The sequence below is a fragment of the Amblyomma maculatum genome, chromosome 4 (assembly GCF_055883805.1).
Source record: "Amblyomma maculatum isolate TAMU_Amacu chromosome 4, ASM5588380v1, whole genome shotgun sequence".
Lineage (NCBI taxonomy): Eukaryota > Metazoa > Arthropoda > Arachnida > Ixodida > Ixodidae > Amblyomma > Amblyomma maculatum.
Window position 1 is genome coordinate 183,838,469 of NC_139347.1, and position 19,213 is coordinate 183,857,681.

A 19,213-nucleotide genomic window follows, 5' to 3' on the forward strand; every position below is an offset into this window, starting at 1 on the left:
AGTATAAATATATGTTATTTCTGACCGAATGGCTGGGCTTGCTGCTAAAAAGCTTTTTCTTCGTTCAGCAAGGTACTTTCAGGAAGCAAAAAAATGCTTTCGAAAGCTCCGAAATGCCGGTGTGCGCTACTTGTCGCGTGTTCTGCGGATGGAATCACGCATACCAGCATGGCGGCCGGTTGTATTAAACTTGGCCGCTAGATGGCGCCTCATACACAAAACGGCAGCGCCTATGACAAAACGGTCTGTAGGGAGCTTGCATGAAGCGATGCATGCTGGCTAATCCGACATGATGTCCCTGGCAGCAGACGACGCAGAACGGCACTGCCACACAGCCTCGTCTGCATGGTCGCGTAGGGCACGCAGACGATGCTGGCGCGATCGGACAGACTGACTGCGGGTTCTTCACGATTTAAAGAATACGTCTGCGCGAGGGCGAGAAGGCAAGGAATTTCTCTAGCGACACCGATGCGAATGGCTCGCAGGGGCCAACATATGCAAGATCAACGCCAATCCGGGGAAGTATTAAACTACTTGCTAGAACTAGAAATCATGAATGTCGGCGATGTCGAAGGGCGGCTAGGTCCAGACGCATAGTGCAGTCAGTCGTTCTCGCGTAGCTTGAACAGGTCTGTGTCGCACGCTTTGCATTTCTTCATAGCGTGCCAAATTTTTCAGGCACAGCGTCAACGCGTATATGTTCCCCAGGAATCTGCCGACACTTGCACGCACGTAAGGGCAGCGCACAAAAAGTCGCGTATTTGCTCTGTGAACCGTAAAAAACAACAAGGCACTTGCTCAATTCGGCATGGCTGCGCTGCCTGCCATCGGCTACCAGAGACAACATCATGAAGGATTACCCAGCATGCCTCGCTTCATGCAAGCTCCCTATATATATATATAGCGATGCGCTAAGTGAGCGCTGCTCACTCGCGTTCGCTCACTCTTGCGCTCGCTCCACAGGCAAACGATCAGACGGCATTGGAAGGGAACTCCACTGGTATCCCTGGGTGCAATGAAAAGGAATTAGCTCTCGTGAGCGGGGACATCCACAAAAACAATGACTCCTCATTCGTGCAAGCTGTTGAGCGGTGTCCCTGGGAGTTAAGACCGCAAAAACAAAATTCAACAAAATATTGGGCCAGAAGTTTGGACTTGGTATTCCATAGAGGTACCCCGGGAGCAACATACGCCATTAACAAAGCAGAAACCAAAACAAACTTCTTCACTGATCTTAAGAGCCTGTTCATTGAAACAAACAAAGTAAGTACATAAAATACACCATGGCTCTGTCTACGTTGATAAGCCAAGGTAAGCCAAGTATTGCTCTCGCAAAGCTTTAGCTTAACCACAGTTCAACCACAGCCATTTTTTCTGACTCATGTTCATGGGAGGAGCCTTTAGCACATATCAGCTGGCCCCGACAGCTCTTAGAGTCGTGAGCGTACCGCTGCAACTTGAAACAGCGTCGTGGGTTTGGTTATAATGCGTGACTTCGAGCTTTATGTAGCCTATATCTATAGATTCTGATAGTATGCTCAAGGCAAAGGTCAGGATAATGTGCTTGGTGGGCACCTATTTACTATCGCGTCTGATCATTATTCTGTAAAAATTGGTAACATTGATTTTTGAGGCCTTCCAGAAGTTCCACTGCAGTTATATATTTCAGGTCCCGGGGTTTAAAGAACGGTGTGAGCTTATTATGACTAGGATGTCTCCAAAAGCATTTACGTCTGACAGTTCTGTTGTTGGTGATTATATATTGAACTTCCAAAAGAAGGTCCCAATTTGCCAGTTCCTTTACTTTATAGCCGTCTTCCATAATATTTGTTAGCTTGATGGTAAGTAGGAATGGGAAGACAAGACGAGCGGTCGTTTCAGCTTGTTCGCTGTGAACGATGTGGAACGTTGGAAAGGTGGCGTATTCTTTTTTTTATATTGTGATCTACTTTGGTGCCCCTTCTCTTTCGGGGGAGGGCGAAGTGAGGTGCAAAGTCACAAAAATTATAACAATTGCATGTGTTCAGCCGTGGTGCCAGCCACCCACCATGAAGCCCATCAAGGGAATGGGACAGGAATTGGCAAGCAAGTCCTACCCACGCAAGGCGCACACCATGAATGTAACCAAATATGGCATATCACAAGGTAGTTAGCCACACAAGGTTAACCCTCGCCGTCCGGAGGTAGGTAGAAGTGAAGAAGATACGTGAAGACAGGACAGTTATAATAAAGATGATATTGTAGCATGCGCTAACGACGAAGACCCGCAGAGGTGTGATAGAACGAAGAAGTGTGCTAGTTCCATGACTGAGCTCTAACGCTGTTTCTGGACTCTGAGCCTGCCTCGGGCACAACTGTGAGGGGCCTCGTTTATGCGACATTTCGTGGAGCTTCTGGGTACGACTTTCATGCATCGGACACCTCCTACAAGTCGGGACCCAAGTCCGGGACGCACGCCTCAGATAGAGACCCCAGTACATCAGAACAGTCTCCGATTGCAATGTCTTTGTCCCGAGCGCGGTCCTCTCTCTGACCACAAACTAACAAGGAACATTGGTGTAAGCGCGATGAATCCGCCGGTATCGTCAACTCCGGTCCTGCTCCACCAGCAGGGAGAGCCACCACGTTTCCACGGCTTGCCCCATGAGGACGCTGAAGACTGGCTGGAGCATTTTGATCGAGTGGCTGTTTTCAACGCCTGGGACGCGGACTCCAAGCTGCACCATGTCTACTTCGGGCTGGAAGATTCTGCGAGAGCATGGTTTGAAAATCACGAAGCCGGACTCCGCACATGGGACACATTCAAGGCGGAATTCGTGGGTACGTTCACCAGCACATTTCGCAAGAAAAAACCGGAACTTCTTTTAAATAGCCAAATATAACATTCGAATGAACGTGTGACGGTATACACCGGAGATGAAGCGACTGTTTCGACGTGCAGACGCGACCATGTCGTATGATAAGAAAGTGCGCCTTTGATGAAGGGTGTTAAAGAGCAGTTATTTGCCGGCCTGTGCGAAGTCCACGAACAACAATAGGCGAATTCATCAGGAAAGCGACCCCCACCGAAAAGGCGCTTGACGTGTGTTCTCGGCAATATCAACGTACTACTGTATACATGATCGCCGCCAATGCAAGTGAAGGCTACAGTTTTCGACGGAATCGCGGCGTGATACAATCCGGGCGATAGTCCAGGAACAGGTGGCTAAATACCTGCCGATTCCGTCACAACCACAAGTCGCAACAGTTTCTGACATTATTCGGGATGAAGTACAAGCGCAGGGCGTGCCCGCTCCCGTTATGCCCGCATTCGTCTCAGCTACACCGCCACCCGCCACCCCATACCTTGAATTACGCCATGGTCTCCAGGCGCTACCTGCCGCCTTCGACGCCGTTCTACGAGTCACGCACACCGGCCACCCATGGGTCTTCCGGACCAAAGTACGCCGTCGTGGCTTTCGAAGGACCGATGTCTGGCGAACACCCGATAACCAACCGTTGCGCTCTCATTGCGGGGAAGCTGGACACATGTTTCGCCTCTGTCTCTACAGGGAACTCGGCTTCCGTGGATTTCCTCTCGATGCCCGTCGTTCATTGCCTGGATAGCGGCCACGCGAAATTGCAGGACACCTTTTACATGCCTACCCGGGCCCAAGCTGCCTGCGATTGCCGTCGCCTCGCCGGTACCGCTCTCATGGGCGCAAGGGGCAATCCTAAGTCCCCGAAACTAGCTGCAGCAGCCTCTGGAGATGCGGCTGCTCAAGTACGAAAATTCCAAGATAATCCAGATACGCACTACAGTTATTCGCCGCACACTAAAGTTCATTGCACACAGACACCAGCAGATCCGACGCCCAAACAACCCGCCAATCCCCAACGTAACCACGACGTCGACCTCCGAATCACCACTCCTTCAAAACACTGAAGCCGAGACCGGACGCCTTGAAACTACCGCCGCACGACAACACAGACTGCCGACCTACAGATCTTTGTAGATGGCACAGACGCCACAGCTCTCGTCGACACTGGCGCTTATTCAGTTCTGAGGGGACAGTTCGCAGCAGCTCTCAGAAAGGTCACAACAGCATGGGATGGCCCACAAATACGCACTGCTGGTGGGAATTTAATTATGCCCACGGGAGTGTGCACGCCGAGGTTCACTGTACAAGGGCAAACCTTTCTGGCGACGTTCATCGTGTTGGCCCAATGTTCCTGTGATGTCATCATCGGCATGGACTTTCTAACGGAAAACGGGTCAATTATCGATTTGCAGAATCAGTCGGTAAGATTTTCAATTGGGAATGCCATCAAAACCAGCAGCATGTTCAATTCTGCGCTTCAAATCATAGATGCCCAAGTGAGTGTGCCCCCACGTTCTAGCATTATGGTGTCCATGGGTTCTCTCCCAATGCAAAATACAGAAGAGGTATCGTCGAGACCAAACAGCAACTGCTTATAGGAAGAGGCATTGCAGTTGCTAGGGCAGTTTTTCTTAAAAAGTGGCAAAGTTGATGTTCTTCTCACGAACTTCAGCAATGAGCATCAACATCTGAACAAAGGGACAACTATAGCCTATCTCGATGCCATAATTGACACTAGTTCTGCACGAAGTTTAACGAGCGCTTCAGCAGCAGAATCCTACTACAACGTTCACTGAACCGCTGTACGACGTAAATCCGGCATTACCTCCGCAGTATCAATAAAAACTACGCAACCTGCTCAGTCACTACTCTGATGCGTTTGTCAGATCGACAAGAGTTCGTCGAACGCACCTTGCAAAGCATCGCGTCATTACAGACGAAGCTGTTCGACTACACCACCAGTCGCCTTATCAGGGTTCTGCAAAAGAACGTACTGCTATCCGAGTACAAGTCAAAGAAATGCTCGATAATGATGTCATTCGACCTTCCCGCAGCCCTTGAGCTGCACCTGTGGTAGTTTTAAAGAAAAAAGACGGCACACTTCGTTTATGCGTAGACTATCATCGAGTGAACGATGTTACGAAAAAAGATGTTAATTTCTTGTCAGAATAGATGACGCCTTAGATCGTCTGTGCAACACAAAGTACTTCTCCTCCATTATCTCAAGTCAATGCTGGCAGATAGAGGTCGCTGAGGGGAACCGAGAAAAAACGGATTTCATTACACCTGATGGTGTATACGAATTCCAAGTTATGTTCTTCGGCCTTCTCTCCGCGCCCGCAACCTTTCAGCGACTCATGGACAGCGTTCTTGGAGATCTGAAGTGGACGACTTGTCTTGTATACTTGGACGACGTAATTTTGTTGGCCCCGTATTTCGAGGAGCATCTTCGGTGACTGGACGCAGTACTAGAAGCGATCCAATTGTCGGGCCTCACTCTGAAAGCCGAAAAATGTCATTTCGGTTACGAAGTGCTCAAGCTTTTAGGCCACGTCGCGAATCAGGGGGGCGTTCTGCGGGATCTTGAAAAAACTTGCCAAAACCGATTTTTCTGACTCCGCGGGACCAGAGCGAATTTCGACGCTTTCTTGGATTATGCGCATATTACCGGCGTTTCGTGAAACACTTCTTCAAAATACCCACCCCTTCCACTTCTTACTAAGGCTGGTATACTCTTCACGTGGGGAGAACAGCAAATGCAAGCATTTCAAGAGCTTTAACGTCATCTGCAGCCACCTGCAGTTCTAGTACAGTTCGATGAAACGGCAGACACAGAGCTGCACACCGATGCAAGCAATGTCGGTTTGGGCGCTGTCCAAGTACAGATACAGCGCAGTCAACAGCGTGTGATCGCGTTCGCTAGTCGGGCTTTGTCTAAGGCAGAGGCAAACTACTCTGCCACTGAGAAGTAATGCCTCGCCATCGTGTGGTCTATTTCGAAGTTCCGATCATACCTATACTGCAGACCGTTTAAAGTGCTGACCGACAATCACGCGCTTTGTTAGCTGACAACCTTTAAAGACCCTTCAGCACGTCTCGCAAGATGGAGCCTACAACTTCAAGAGTATGACATCACTGTAACCTACAAGTCAAGTCAGATCGTAAGCATTTAGAGGCGGATTGCCTGTCTCGAGCTCCTGTGCAACCAGCTTCGTGCGCAAGTGGTGATGACGACGCATTTCTGAATGCAGTCAGTTCAGCCAACTTTGCCAATAGTCAACGCAATGAACCCGAGCTTCGCCAGGTAATCGACTTTCTGCAAGGTGCCGGTAGCATGATCCCTAAATCTTTTCGTCGAACTTTGTCTTCTCTGAGTTTACGTGACGGCGTTCTCGTCAAGAAAAAGTTTACCGCCAATAGCCGCCAATACCTACAAGTTGTACCAGCAAGCTTACAGGACGAAATGATGAACCCACATCCGGCCACCTGGGAGTCACTCGGACGCTATACATATTTAAAGCACGGTATTTTTGGCCTCGTTTGTCAAGCGATGTCACACATTATGTTCGAACTTGCCATGACTGCCAGCGCCAAAAGGTTCGTCCTCTGAAGGCAGCCGGTCTTTTCAAGCTCATTACACCACCGTTCAGACCATTCCAGCTAATAGGGATGGACTTGCTTGGACCGTTCCTACTTACACCTGTTAGAACAGGTGCATTATAGTTGCTACTGACTACCTGACCCGCTACGCGGAAGCCGCTGCTACTTCTTGTGCTACCGCGTTTGCAGTTGCGAAATTTTTCGCTCTTCAAATTCTCCTCAGACATGGAGCAATAGAGGTCCTGATTATAGACAGAGGAGCAGCATTTTCTGCTGAGCTTATTCAGCATATCCTTATTCTTAGTGGCACAACCATCGCCGGACAACTGCATACCATCCCCAAACAAACGGCCTGACGGAACATCTGAACAAGACCATTGCCGATATGTTGTCGATGTATGTGGACGCCTATTGCAAGACGTGTGACGAAGTATTACATTACGTAACATTTGTGTATAATACCACAATTCAAGAAACGACCAACATGAATTTACTGACGAGAAGTAACGACCGCGCTCGACTCCATACCGCCTCATATAGGACCAAATTCTAAATGACGTGGTCGCTTCTTTTCTACAGCGTGCCGAAGAGGCCCGCCAACTTGTTCGAGTGCGAATTCAGAAAGCAGCAAGGCCGAGATGCAGAACGCTACAACCTGCGGTGGCGCACTGAAGATTATCTTCCAGGTGACCTTGTCTAGATTTGGTACCCTATTCGACGACGCGGACTCAGTGAAAAACTCTGGCGCCGTTATTTCGGTCCCTACCGCGTTCATCGACGCGTTGGTGATCTGGACTATGAAGTTATTCCGCATGAGGAACTAGAACCCCGACGTCGAAAGCATTCTGAAGTGGTCCACGTGGTCCGGCAGACGCCTTTTCATGCCAGACAACAGTGCCTAGACTATTGTGCCCCCACTTCAATTTAGCATCAGGCCGATGCTTCTCGAACGGGGGGGGGGGGGGGGAGGGGCTAATGTAGCATGCGCTGACGACGAAGACGCGCAGGGGTGAGAGAACGAAGAAGTGCGCTAGTTCTAAGACTGAGCTATAATGCTGTTTCCGGACTCTGAGCCTGCCCCGGGTGCAACTGTGAGGGGTCTCGTTTACGCGACAGTGGCGAACTATAACTTCCAGAGAGGCCTTACTCTAGCATGTGGACTTGTTCTTCAAAAGATGATTGCATACAAGTGTTCGTGAGAAAAGCTATTCTGAAGAGCGAGAAGCAGTCATTACTTTTATATCTTTCCATTTGTATTTGCATCCTATTGACGTGTTAATGAATGACGCATACTTTTGCCATGATACTTTAAAAAACACCACGACAGATGTGTCGGGCCTTAGCTCTCTTCTTTGTTTACACTGATCCGATTCTCGCATGTTGCGTATCTTATTTTGTTCCTTTGTTCACCTTTACTTCGAGCGTCTACGACATATAGTGGCTATGTCACACCATTACTGTCGTCCTCAAAATGGCGAAGCGGGTATCAGTAAATTCGTTGATACAAAAGATTTGTGAAAAAAACAGGTTTCTCTCTGCTCTCAATTGTTCCCAATCTGCGACGAGAGGTTTCCAACGTCGTTGGTCACTCTGGATGACTGACGGCGTAAACGATAACCTGATTTTTGCAGACAAGTGACTGTTTCAGCACGGTTTGCTGAAGACATGCCAGTTAAAATCTCTGAACGCAGTGGATGAACAAAATGTGAATAGAAAGGCTAATTTTTCCAGCAGATTTGAGAACTGTATGCACGCTTACTAGAAACCAGCGAGTAAGCGTAAGTAAAAGGGATGACATCCCTTAAGGTTTCGTCTTGTGGGTCCGTTTTCTAAATGTTTGACAAGGAAGATGCAATAAAATTTTCAGCTATCATGCATGGACCTAGAAATCCATTTAAAAAGCTTTATTATTCATCTTAAGGTGCAAGTTGAGATTTAGAGCGTATTGTAATGACTTTAACACTGTAGGTTTAAAGGGCCCATTCTTTAGAAAATAATTTACTGATATTGACTGCTAAACCTAGTTAGCCGAAATGAAAGCGTTATTTTGCCTGTTTTTGCTTTCTTTGGGCTTAAGTTTTGGCATGGGTAAATAAGGTTTTGTGGCGACTAAATTGCTGAGACTATGTAGTTGAGGACACCGTCAACTACAAGAGGAAACACGACGATGTTGTGTCTATCGTCAAAGGTCAGCAGGTGGTACACCTTATTTTGGTACCATGATTAAGCTTTATGACCAAGCTATCACCTCGGGCGCGTTGAAGATCAAGCGGCTGGTCAGGCTGACCTTGGCTGATACAAGGCTTAATGAAGCTTCTGCTTCAAACGTAGCTGCGGCTTAGCTCGGCAAAGTCCGGTTATACAAGCAAGAGCTTTGTTATGCTTTCTTATACTGCGTTTTACATCTAGGTTAAACTCATGTAGTTGGCCTGGATTTATTTTACAGAGTGGAAGCTCGACTAAGAATGCAGACACATTTTGTTGTTGGTTAGCTCTTCTATGACACGTAGGTGCTGAGGTTATTTTAATGGGAAGGTCCCGGGAGGCGAGCCAGACAGGCAGCGGTTTCAGTGAGAGAAATGGTAGGCCAAAGACTGGAAGGTTGTATAGCATTATGTCAGGGAATGTGGTATATTTGTGGAGATATGTACCGAAGCATGGAGAAGAAGAAGAAACAGGTGCGTGGAGTAGATAAAGCAAGCGCCCCCAGCTCCATGTGCCACGCGCTCTGAGAAGAAGCGAGCAAGGCTGGCTCAAATGGGACCGTGTCGATCCAAAAGTCTTGAAGGGCTGGATTCTAGCTTCAAGGTCCCAGCTCTAAGGCGAAGCCCGAGTTGGCAGCACCTGCCGATTCAGCCACGTCACATGGCCTCGTGATGTGACACAACCTAACGACCAGTCAGTGCTCGGTCATGTCACCCGCCATCTCCTGTGGGCTCTCACTCCCAATGCCATCGCCAGGTTTTCAGTAGATCGGGACTTTCAACGCTGTTGGCCTAAACTCTATAGTGACAAGGTTGTCTGCTTTCACTTTGTCGCCGCTGTGGGCAAATGATCGCTGCATTGTAACGTTTACAGGTGGTAGTGAGATGCACTGGCCGGGAACTGGCTGGCCATCTGGTTGTGTGACATCGCAAGAGCACATGATATAATCGAGACGGCACGTGCGCTGCCAACTCATGCTTCGCCTTTGAGATGGGAGGGTAATACTGAAATTTCGAAAGCACGCACGGACACCGTCCCGTGAGCGGGGTATTTTTTTCCCTATGGCCTGAAAACAAGTGTACTTTATTGGACCACTGCAGATTGCCAGCTGCTCCTGCGATGCAATAGAAAAATAAATCTGATAGTCTTAGGTTTACGATTAGTTTACACAATTTTGTACCAAAGCTGCAATGTTAAAACTTTTAGAGGAATCGGTCTAATATTCAGCAGTGATTGGGTACGTACTTACTACAAGTTTCCGCTTTTGAGGAAGCGAATCAATATGTTTGCAATTACGTCTTAAAAAAAAACTTGCCAGGTGCAGAGCCGTCCTATTCGGCCGGGGGCAAGGGTGAGGTAGTTTGCGCACGTAGCACCCTGGTGGCCTGCTTTTACGCAGGCCTTTTACTTTCGTGGTTTTGCATCCTTGTGTAAAGTCGTCTTCAAATTACCTTAGAGTATGTCGCATATATATAGGGACTGCAAAGCAACCATAGTTCTCCATAAAGAAAGTAACAAAATTCCCATAAAGAAAGGTGTTAGGCAAGGAGACACGATCCCCAAGTGCTATTCACAGCTTGCTTAGAGGAAGTATTCAGAGACTTGAATGGGAGCAGTTAGGGATAAGGGTAGATGGAGAATACCTCAGCAATCTGCGATTCGCTGATGACATTGCCTTGCTAAGTAATTCGGGGAATGAACTGCAAATTATGATTGATGACCTAGACAGGGAAAGCAGGAAGGTAGGCTTAAAAATCAATATGCAGAAGTCTAAGGTAATGTTCAACAGCCTCAGGAAGGAACAGCAGTTTACATTAGGTAGCGAGGCACTGGAAGTAGTAGGCGAATATGTCTACTTAGGACAGGTAGTAACCACAGATCCAGACCATGAAAAGGAAATATTAAGAAGAATAAGATTGGGATGGAGCGCATTTGGAAAGCAGCTTACCGGTATCGCTCAAGAGGAAAGTATACAACAGTCGCATCTTACCTGTACTCACCTATGGGGCTGAAACGTGGAGGCTAACCAAGAGGGTTGTACCTAAGTTGAGGACAACCCAGAGGGCTGTGGAACAAAAAATGGTAGGGGTAACATTAAGAGATAGGAAGCGTGCAGAGTGGGTCAGAGAAAAACCTCAAGGTACTGACATTCCAGTGGAAATTAAGAAGTAGAAATGGGCATTGGCAGGACATGTAGTGCGAAGAGAGGATAACAAATGGTCGCTTAGGGTAACAAACTGGATTCCAAGGGAAGGAAATCGTAGCAGGGGGAGGTAGAAAGTTAAGTGGGCGGATGAGGTTAAGAAGTTCGCAGGGGTCAAGTAGATGCAGCTAGCACAGAACAGGGCTAATTGGAGAAATATGGGAGAGGCCTTCGCCCTGCAGTGGGCATAGTCAGGCTGATGATGATGTCGCAGGTATTGATGCTGGCTTCACGGCAAGTCTTTGGTTGCTAAAGTTCTGGCAAAGAGATAAATGCCGTCCTGTAAATGCATTACACCGGCACTCGGGTTAACATTCTGAATAATTATAATCGACCTGCTGGTGCTTACGTGTCTTAAGTCTCAAAAATTCTGACTTGGGTAGAGTACCAATAAAGGAACCGGAGTTTGATATGCTATTAATAATAATTGATTGTCAGGAAAGCAACGGTGCAGTATCTATACACGGCTTGTGTGAACACCTGACCGTGCTGTATTAAAAGGAACGAAGATTTGAATGAAAGGGGATAGAAAGAAAGAAAGAGTTGTCAGTTATATCGCATTGCTGGCCTTTCAGTGATGTTCGGTGTTCTCCTGTCCCCAAATGAAGAAATCTTCCCGTTTGCCTGACCGCAACAAAAAAAAAAAAATAGTGGTAGTACCGAAGCCCTTCATGCAGTAGGTGGCTCCGATCTGTCAATGGTAGTCAGGACATCCACCAGCTCCCTGCAGGAAACCGGGCGTAATGCCTTCTCAAAGCTATACAGACTTAGCTACCCGCTAAGCGACCCCAGGCTCACCATTTAATTGGCTCCAAATATTACGGCAGTACTACTCATCAATAAACACGCACCTCCAGCACAACACACGTGATATTACCCCTCCGTGTGCGGCAACCATCCCTTGCAGACTCACCCGTGCAGAGCAGTTTGAGCTTCGGAGAATCGTCGTCGAGGTTGCCCTCACTCCTGCCACCACTCAGGTGGGGCCTCATTTCCATCATTTATATTCCAACCTAGGGTGTCCGATATTCAAATCCGAAATTAGTACAGCCGACATTTACCACTTTTTGTCGGACTTCTAGCACAGCAGCCTAAGAGAATCCGAAGCCTGGTGGCAGCAGATCTTTCCCCGAGAAATCCTGCTTCAAATATTGCCTGAGCGCAGGGACCACATCATCGCTGACTGCTTTAGTTCATAGAATCAACAAACCATTTCATTCATTTAATAATTTCTTCATTCTCCATCAGATACCCCTTGATAGTCTAAGGCAATGAATATTGTTAAAAAAGTGCCATAGTTGCTTCAAAACGGCTAGAAACGAACATGGAAGGGGGCTTAACAGAGCACCAAAGTGTAGCTTTCTTACGTCTAGCAACTTCTTGGTGATTCTGATATTGCTTACATTTGGCGCAAGTTATCCAAACCAGAAAAATACGGGAACAAGAAAATGTCGGCGCCATGGTTAAAGTCAAGCTGGAATACCTCAGCACAGACCATTGGCCCAATATGACTACTTTGTTAGCAATGCTATGCTTTATGTAAGGCTGGGCATTGTAAACACAGCAATATTGATATTGTGCCCAAGGTGTGTACAGCTTGGAAAGTTTTGGTGAAATTTGCAAGATACAAGCATTACAGCATACTTAATTGGCAGGTCAAACTTACCGAGTGCTACTATTTAATGGTCTGAGGCAATCTATCTTTAAATTCACAGCTAACTTTAATACTTCTCCTTTTAGCATGACAGTGATGCGGGGAAACTAAAACATTAGCTCTTTATTTGTGATGTTCGAAATTCCAACCGCTTTCGCCCCTACCTTTCTGTAAGTCGCCCGGTGCCTCCAACCTTTGGTGCCATTTATTAGGCGAAAGCCTTTATAGCCTCATCATTGTCGTTAGCGAAAGAGTCCCGTTTTTGCGGCGGCTCCGTTTGGTCGAGACGAGAGGACGTCATGGAGGTCTCGACCAATCACAGAGCACCACCACAGTATGCGCGGATGTGTGCCTTATATAGCCATATGCCAATCAATGATTAATGATTAATATATGACTAGTTAATTATAATTACCCATTATCAGTATTTTAAATTTTTTAATTACTGCTCACTGATTAATAATTACTACTTGATGATTGTTAATTAATTGCTAATTACTAAACAATGACTGTTGCGTAATGAGCTAAATATTACTAATAAATGCCGCGCACCCCGGACAGTATGCGCGAATGCGTGCCTTATAAGGTAATATGCCAATCAATGGTTATTTACTCATAAAAGATTGACAAAAGACTTAAAACTTAGTACTAATTGTTAACTAATTGGTTATTACTAATAATGATTATTATTTACTGACTAACTAGGCAATTACTTTTTATGATAAATTAGTTATTATTTACTAATTAGGTACAGTTGTGTAATCAATTAATACTGCCACCTTAAATGGCCATATTGCAAGCAAAAGCAATTGCTAATTAATGGCTATCTAATTAATTAATAAATAAATGCATGCTTAATAATGACAAAATAATTATAATTACTAATTAGGGACAATTACCTAATTATAATAATTATTATCTTATTGTCGCCTTAAGCAGCCATATGGCTATCAATAACAACTTAATAATTAATGACTAATCAATGTCTTATGGAATAACCTGTAAATATTGATTGCTTATTGATAATTACTAATTAGTGACAGTTGGGTAGTTAACTATATAAATCCTAATGAATGCCGTGCACACGGTAAAATCGCATACCAGAATGCAGCACTCAGGCGTTCGTCTTTCATCACTTTAGTGGCCAAAGTGTCTTCGAATATTCTTTTTCATCAGGACAAACGTCCCTCATAACCTGAGTATACTTTGGGACTTAACAAGTACATTCATGCTAAACTCCTGTTCAAGCATTTATGTTCTAGACATGTACGGCCTATATAGATGGCATCATCATCGAAACCCCCACTCCCCGTTGTGTTTTCATGAGATTCGTTTATACCGAATACATACATTTTGTGACTACACCAAGATGTCAAACTCTAGCTCAAAACAACTTTACATAATTTACCTGCTGCTTTCAAAGAATAAACTTACTTATTTTCACAACTCCTTCCGCTGCCTTTTAAAACCTGTGCGTCTTTCTGAGCACATTGGATGCAACGGCAGCCGTTCGACACAGGATCAACACTGCTTATTTTATTCAACTTGTAATCCACAGAGCCGTTATATCGCCGGTCAAGGAGATAAAATAAATAGGGTACCCATTGTTATTAGTCGAACAGCCTCCGCTTCGAGGCTCTGCTGTACGAAATTATTCAGGACTCATCAACATCTCTTAGGACGAGACGTCGCAATGAATTTCGCGGTGACTACGGGTGCCCTTGAGGAAAAGGCAAGTAGGGCTTTAAAAGACTAGAGATTATCATCATCATCATTGTCGTCAGCCGGACTATACCGACTGCAGGGCGAACACCTCTCCCATTTTCTTCCAAATAAACCGCTCCTGTGTTATCTGGATCTACTCCACCACTGTGAATTTCTTAACCTCATCCACCCATCTAATGTTCTGCCGCCCCCTGCTAAGGTTAACTTGGAATCCGATTAGTTGCACTTGGACCCATCGGTTTTCCTCTCTTCGTGCTAAATGTCCTGCCCTTGCCCGTTTTTATTATATTTCAACTAGAATGTCAGTAATTTGAGTTATGTTTGTCTCACTATGCACGCATCCTCTCTTAACGTTACAACTACCATTTTTTGTGCCATAGCCCTCTGCGTTGTCCTCAACTTATGTAGAATCCTCTTCGTTAACCTCCACGTTTCAACCCATAGGCGAGTAGCGCTAGGATGCAACGGTTATAAACTTTACTACTGTACTTTATACTTTGTTACATGTTTGAGTGATACCGGTAAGCTGGTGGTCAGGAATAGTTTTCCAGATACGCTGTATCCCACTCTTATTCTCCTAGTTAGTTTGCTTTCGTAGTCTGGATCTGCGGTTGCTACCCGCCCTAAGTAATAATATTCGCCTACCAATTCTAGCCTCTCGTTACCTATTTTAATGCTCCTTTACCAGGCTATTCAACATTACTTTTGTCTTCTGCATAATAATCTTTAGGCCTACCTTTCTGCTGCTCCTAAGTTGCAATTGGTCCCCTGAGTTACTTAATTAAGGCGATGTCATCAGCGAATCGCTGATTACTCAGATATTTTACATCGACCCTGGCACCTAACTGCTCTCATTTCATGCCTTTGAATGCACTCTCTAAGCACGCTAGAAATAGTACTGGGGAGATCGTGTCTCCATGCCTAACACCTTTATTGATTGGAATATTCTAACCTTTTATGCAGAACTATGGTTGCTGTGCAGCCACTATAGATATCTTCCAGTACTTTCACATATGACTTACCTACACCCTGATCTCGCAATGCCTGTATGACTACTGAAATTTCGTCCGAGTCAAATGCTTTTTCGTAGTCAATGAATGCTATGTATAGTGGCTGGTTATATTTCTTTGCACTATTTTATTATTTGGTTGATTGTGTGGATGTGATCGATGGTAGAGTACCCTTTCCGAAATCCTTCTTGATCCTTTGGTTGATTAAAGTCTAAGGTTGTCATGATCCTATTAGTCATTACTTTAGTAAATACTTCTAAGTAACGAATAGTAAGCTGATTTCTCTGTTATGTTTCAAGTCCATAGCGTCCCCTTCCTTATAAATTATGTTAAAGTTAGCGTTCTTCCATGATTACGGTACTTTCGATGTGATCAGGCATTGCGTATACAGGGTGGACAGTTTTTCTGGCATAATATCCCCTCCACCCTTCAACAAATCTATAGTTACCTGATCCTCCTCAGCTGTTTTCCCTCTTTTCATAGCCTCTAATGCTTTCTTAAACTGGTCATTCGTTACTTGCGTAAAAAATGACTGCTCTTCGCAAGAGCCAATCCCATTTTTGTCCTGACTACTTGACTACGGTAGAGGTCTAATACAACTGCTCGACTGCCTCAATTATCTTGTATATGCTAGTTATGACGCTGCTCGCTTTGTCCCTCACTGCATACGTCTGATTTTGCCTGTGCCTAATTTCCTCTTTACCGCTTTCATGCTACGACCGTTCTTTAGAGCATGGTCATTTTCCCTCATGTTCTACTTCTTTATGTCGGCCACCTTGCGCTTATTGATTATCTTTCAAACCAAACGTTTTCCTTTTGGGCAGTCAGTGACCAATCAATAGAGTACTATATTCCGTGTTTTTCCCTTATATAATGAGCAAAATTCCTTCATAACCCTCAGTAAGTCGGGGATTTCCGTCTCTAGGCCACATTTTCAGAAAACAGAATGTAGCCATCGACGCATCTGATAAGCCTTCTAAAGAGTTCCGATGAATTGCCCTCAATTTCTCTTTATATCTGTGCGACGGATACACTGCTCAGAGCACTGGCTGCACAAAACTCGATGGGTTAGCTAGCTTACCGAAGGCTGGATATTGAAAGGCCACAGAGACGACCTAGAGAGCATGTAAAAAGGGCCAATGGGCCAGATATTTCGAACTATCACGTAATAAAATTAGGATGGCATATCAGCATCGCCTTTCTACAACCTTTCCTATAGACAGCAGACAGCCAGGTCCAACAAAAAGTTCCATTGTCTTGATACACGGGAAAACATACAAACAAATCAGTACCAAATTTGAAATTTCATGTCATTACCTACTGGGTACTGGCTTCAGAATATGTTTAATAAAACTAGCTCTCACGATGTTTATAGATGAAATGAGCCTTTTTTTGGTTCCTTAATATATTTATACATTAGACACGCATTTGATATATGCACAAAATATGCACTCTGCAATCATTGTATTTTGCTCTAATGATTGCAACTTGGCTTTCATATTATCCGGAACCGCAATATCCTCTTCAGCCACTTATTTTCTTTAGTGAACGACGAGTAAAAGTACTGCCCAACGTCCTCTTTGCAACAAATGTGAGCAAGGATTCTGGCTGACCGCGTGTTCTTGCTAAGTGGCAACGATTGTCAGATTGCACCAAGAAGCCGCTGATTGCAACAGACTCCGAAGTTTTATCTCACCACTATTGTTATAGAGCTTGATACGAGACTCCTGATACAGAACAAATATTACAGGCAAAAACTCTAACTTTTGCTCTCATTGCGGGACTCACTCTAACCGAGGGAACTAACTGCTACTCGGACCCGTGTTTCTGACTGTCGAGCACAACCAGAGTAGCCACGTTCGTGCATGGCGCACTTTCTTCGAGAGTATCTTCTTGTGCTTACCCTGGTGTTCGCAGCTGAGGCGTCACAAGCAAATGTCATAAATATCACCCTTTACTATGAAGGGCTGTGCGGCGCTTGTCATGGATTTATCCTGGACGAGTTGCACCCTACATACGGCAAGCTCGAGCAGTATCTCAAGTTGGACCTTCTGCCATTCGGCAATGCCCACATGAAAGTCGTCAACGGCACGGTAGTCTTCAACTGCCAGCACGGACCAGACGAGTGCTACGTCAACGAGGTGCAGACGTGCGCAGTGAAGTACGTGCACCCCACGAGGAAGCTCCTGGATTTCATCGCCTGCATGTTGAGCCACGACGATCCGACGAAAGCGGGCGAGCCCTGCGCGCAGAAAGTGGGCACTGACTGGGGTGTCCTGAACCGTTGCAGCACTGGACCCGAAGGCACACAGCTTCTCTACGAAATGGGCAAGAGAACACGTGAACATCAACCACCTATCGAGTACGTACCCTGGATCGAAGTCAACGGAGTGCACAATCTCACAATTCAAGAACAGGCTCAGGGTAACCTCTTCGGCTTTGCATGCGAACTCCTGGAACCCGACCAACCAAGGATTTGCAAGAAATCGAATCCATATTGCTTTTATGGACAGTGAGTGCTATATATATATATAAAGGGTATATATATATATATATATATATATATATATATATATATATGTACATATAAAGGGTCATTGTACAACCACTGTTATTAAGAAATGTTTTGTTTCCACTAACGCGTCTAAGCAGTTCCAGTATTAAAATAGTCGGTGCGCTTTAATATACATACTAAGACACAATATCTGTGCGCCATTACAACTTTTGTTATATGACAAACAAGCTTCAGCCACCATGAAACACTTGAACAATCCCTATACTTCCTGTATAGCGGCTGACATTTGGCATCTTTGAACTACTGTCCTGTACTAGTAAGCAGATAAAATCTTGGTGCCAATACTGATGCTTCTATATTTTTTCGATAACTTGGCCACTTTTCTACGGCATATTTAAAGCAATGAATCACATCAGAGGAAAGTGATGTTCATGTGCCCTTTTGGTTTACAATATTGCAATCCAGAAACTGGAGAATTGAATGGCGTGGCTTGGTATAAGCACGAGAAAATGCACCATACGGAGTACTCGTAAAACGTGGCAACATGCAATATAATGACTTCATTTTGGATAGGTATTTCTCAATTAACAGACTCTCGGCCTTCCTTCTTAGCGTTTATTCTCTTCAAATTGCACATTGGTCAAAACCAGAATCCTCACAAAAAAGATATAGAACTCAGCAGTTCTATTACAAGTGTACTTTTCTGCTACGTTTTTAATGGTTGTGGCATATAGTGAAGTTTGATATGTTTTCAGCAATATCAGTGTGGCTATTACCCCGAATATGAAGTATCGAAAACATGTGCACTTTCCTAAATGATAAGGCTTACTGCATAAGCCTTCAGTTCGAGTTTATGAAGGCCTTCATATATTAGAAAGAAGCTGACAACCCTATATATCAGCAAGAAAAGGTGCCAAAACTGGAGGCTATTATTCTTTAAGTCGAAGCCACTGTAAAGCGCTCATATACAACTTTCTCGGTATCAGTATTGTTTTTCAAAACAGAAGTTGGAGGCTTGAAGGCCCCCTTGACATTGCTTGTAAAGTACCGTGATCAGAAACATCAGCTTGAATGAACCTTAATAGCGTATGGACAACTTTGCAAGTGTGTGCGCACATACGAGAACTTTTTCCTTGAAAACTAAGCTCCTCTCTATGATCTGGCGACAAAACTGGCATTAGATAATTGCGCGCTGTTCGATACATTGAATGCAAAGGTAGAGCCTATAGATTATGTTTTACTCCTTTTTATTACGTTGTGACAAATAATTTAGATTCTTTTCACAAAGGAGTAAGTGTGAAGAAAAAACAATAAAAAACAATCACCCAATTGTATTTAGATTTCATGACGTCTCATTAAACAATTTTCTTATTATTGTAGACAGTCTGCGATACGCCGCCCTCAGTCGAGTTTATCAGTAGTCAGCTGAGTGTATTTGCT

At 45.0% G+C, this 19,213-nt stretch overlaps 1 long non-coding RNA gene and 1 pseudogene across 1 annotated transcript in view; both read left to right on the plus strand.

The window, feature by feature from the left end:
- LOC146193806 (uncharacterized) overlaps positions 1 to 19,213 on the plus strand; it is a 31,854-nt gene that overhangs the window by 7,395 nt on the left and 5,246 nt on the right. The gene's annotated exons all lie outside the window — the stretch shown is intronic.
- LOC146193807 (gamma-interferon-inducible lysosomal thiol reductase pseudogene) lies at positions 17,124 to 18,117 on the plus strand (annotated as a pseudogene).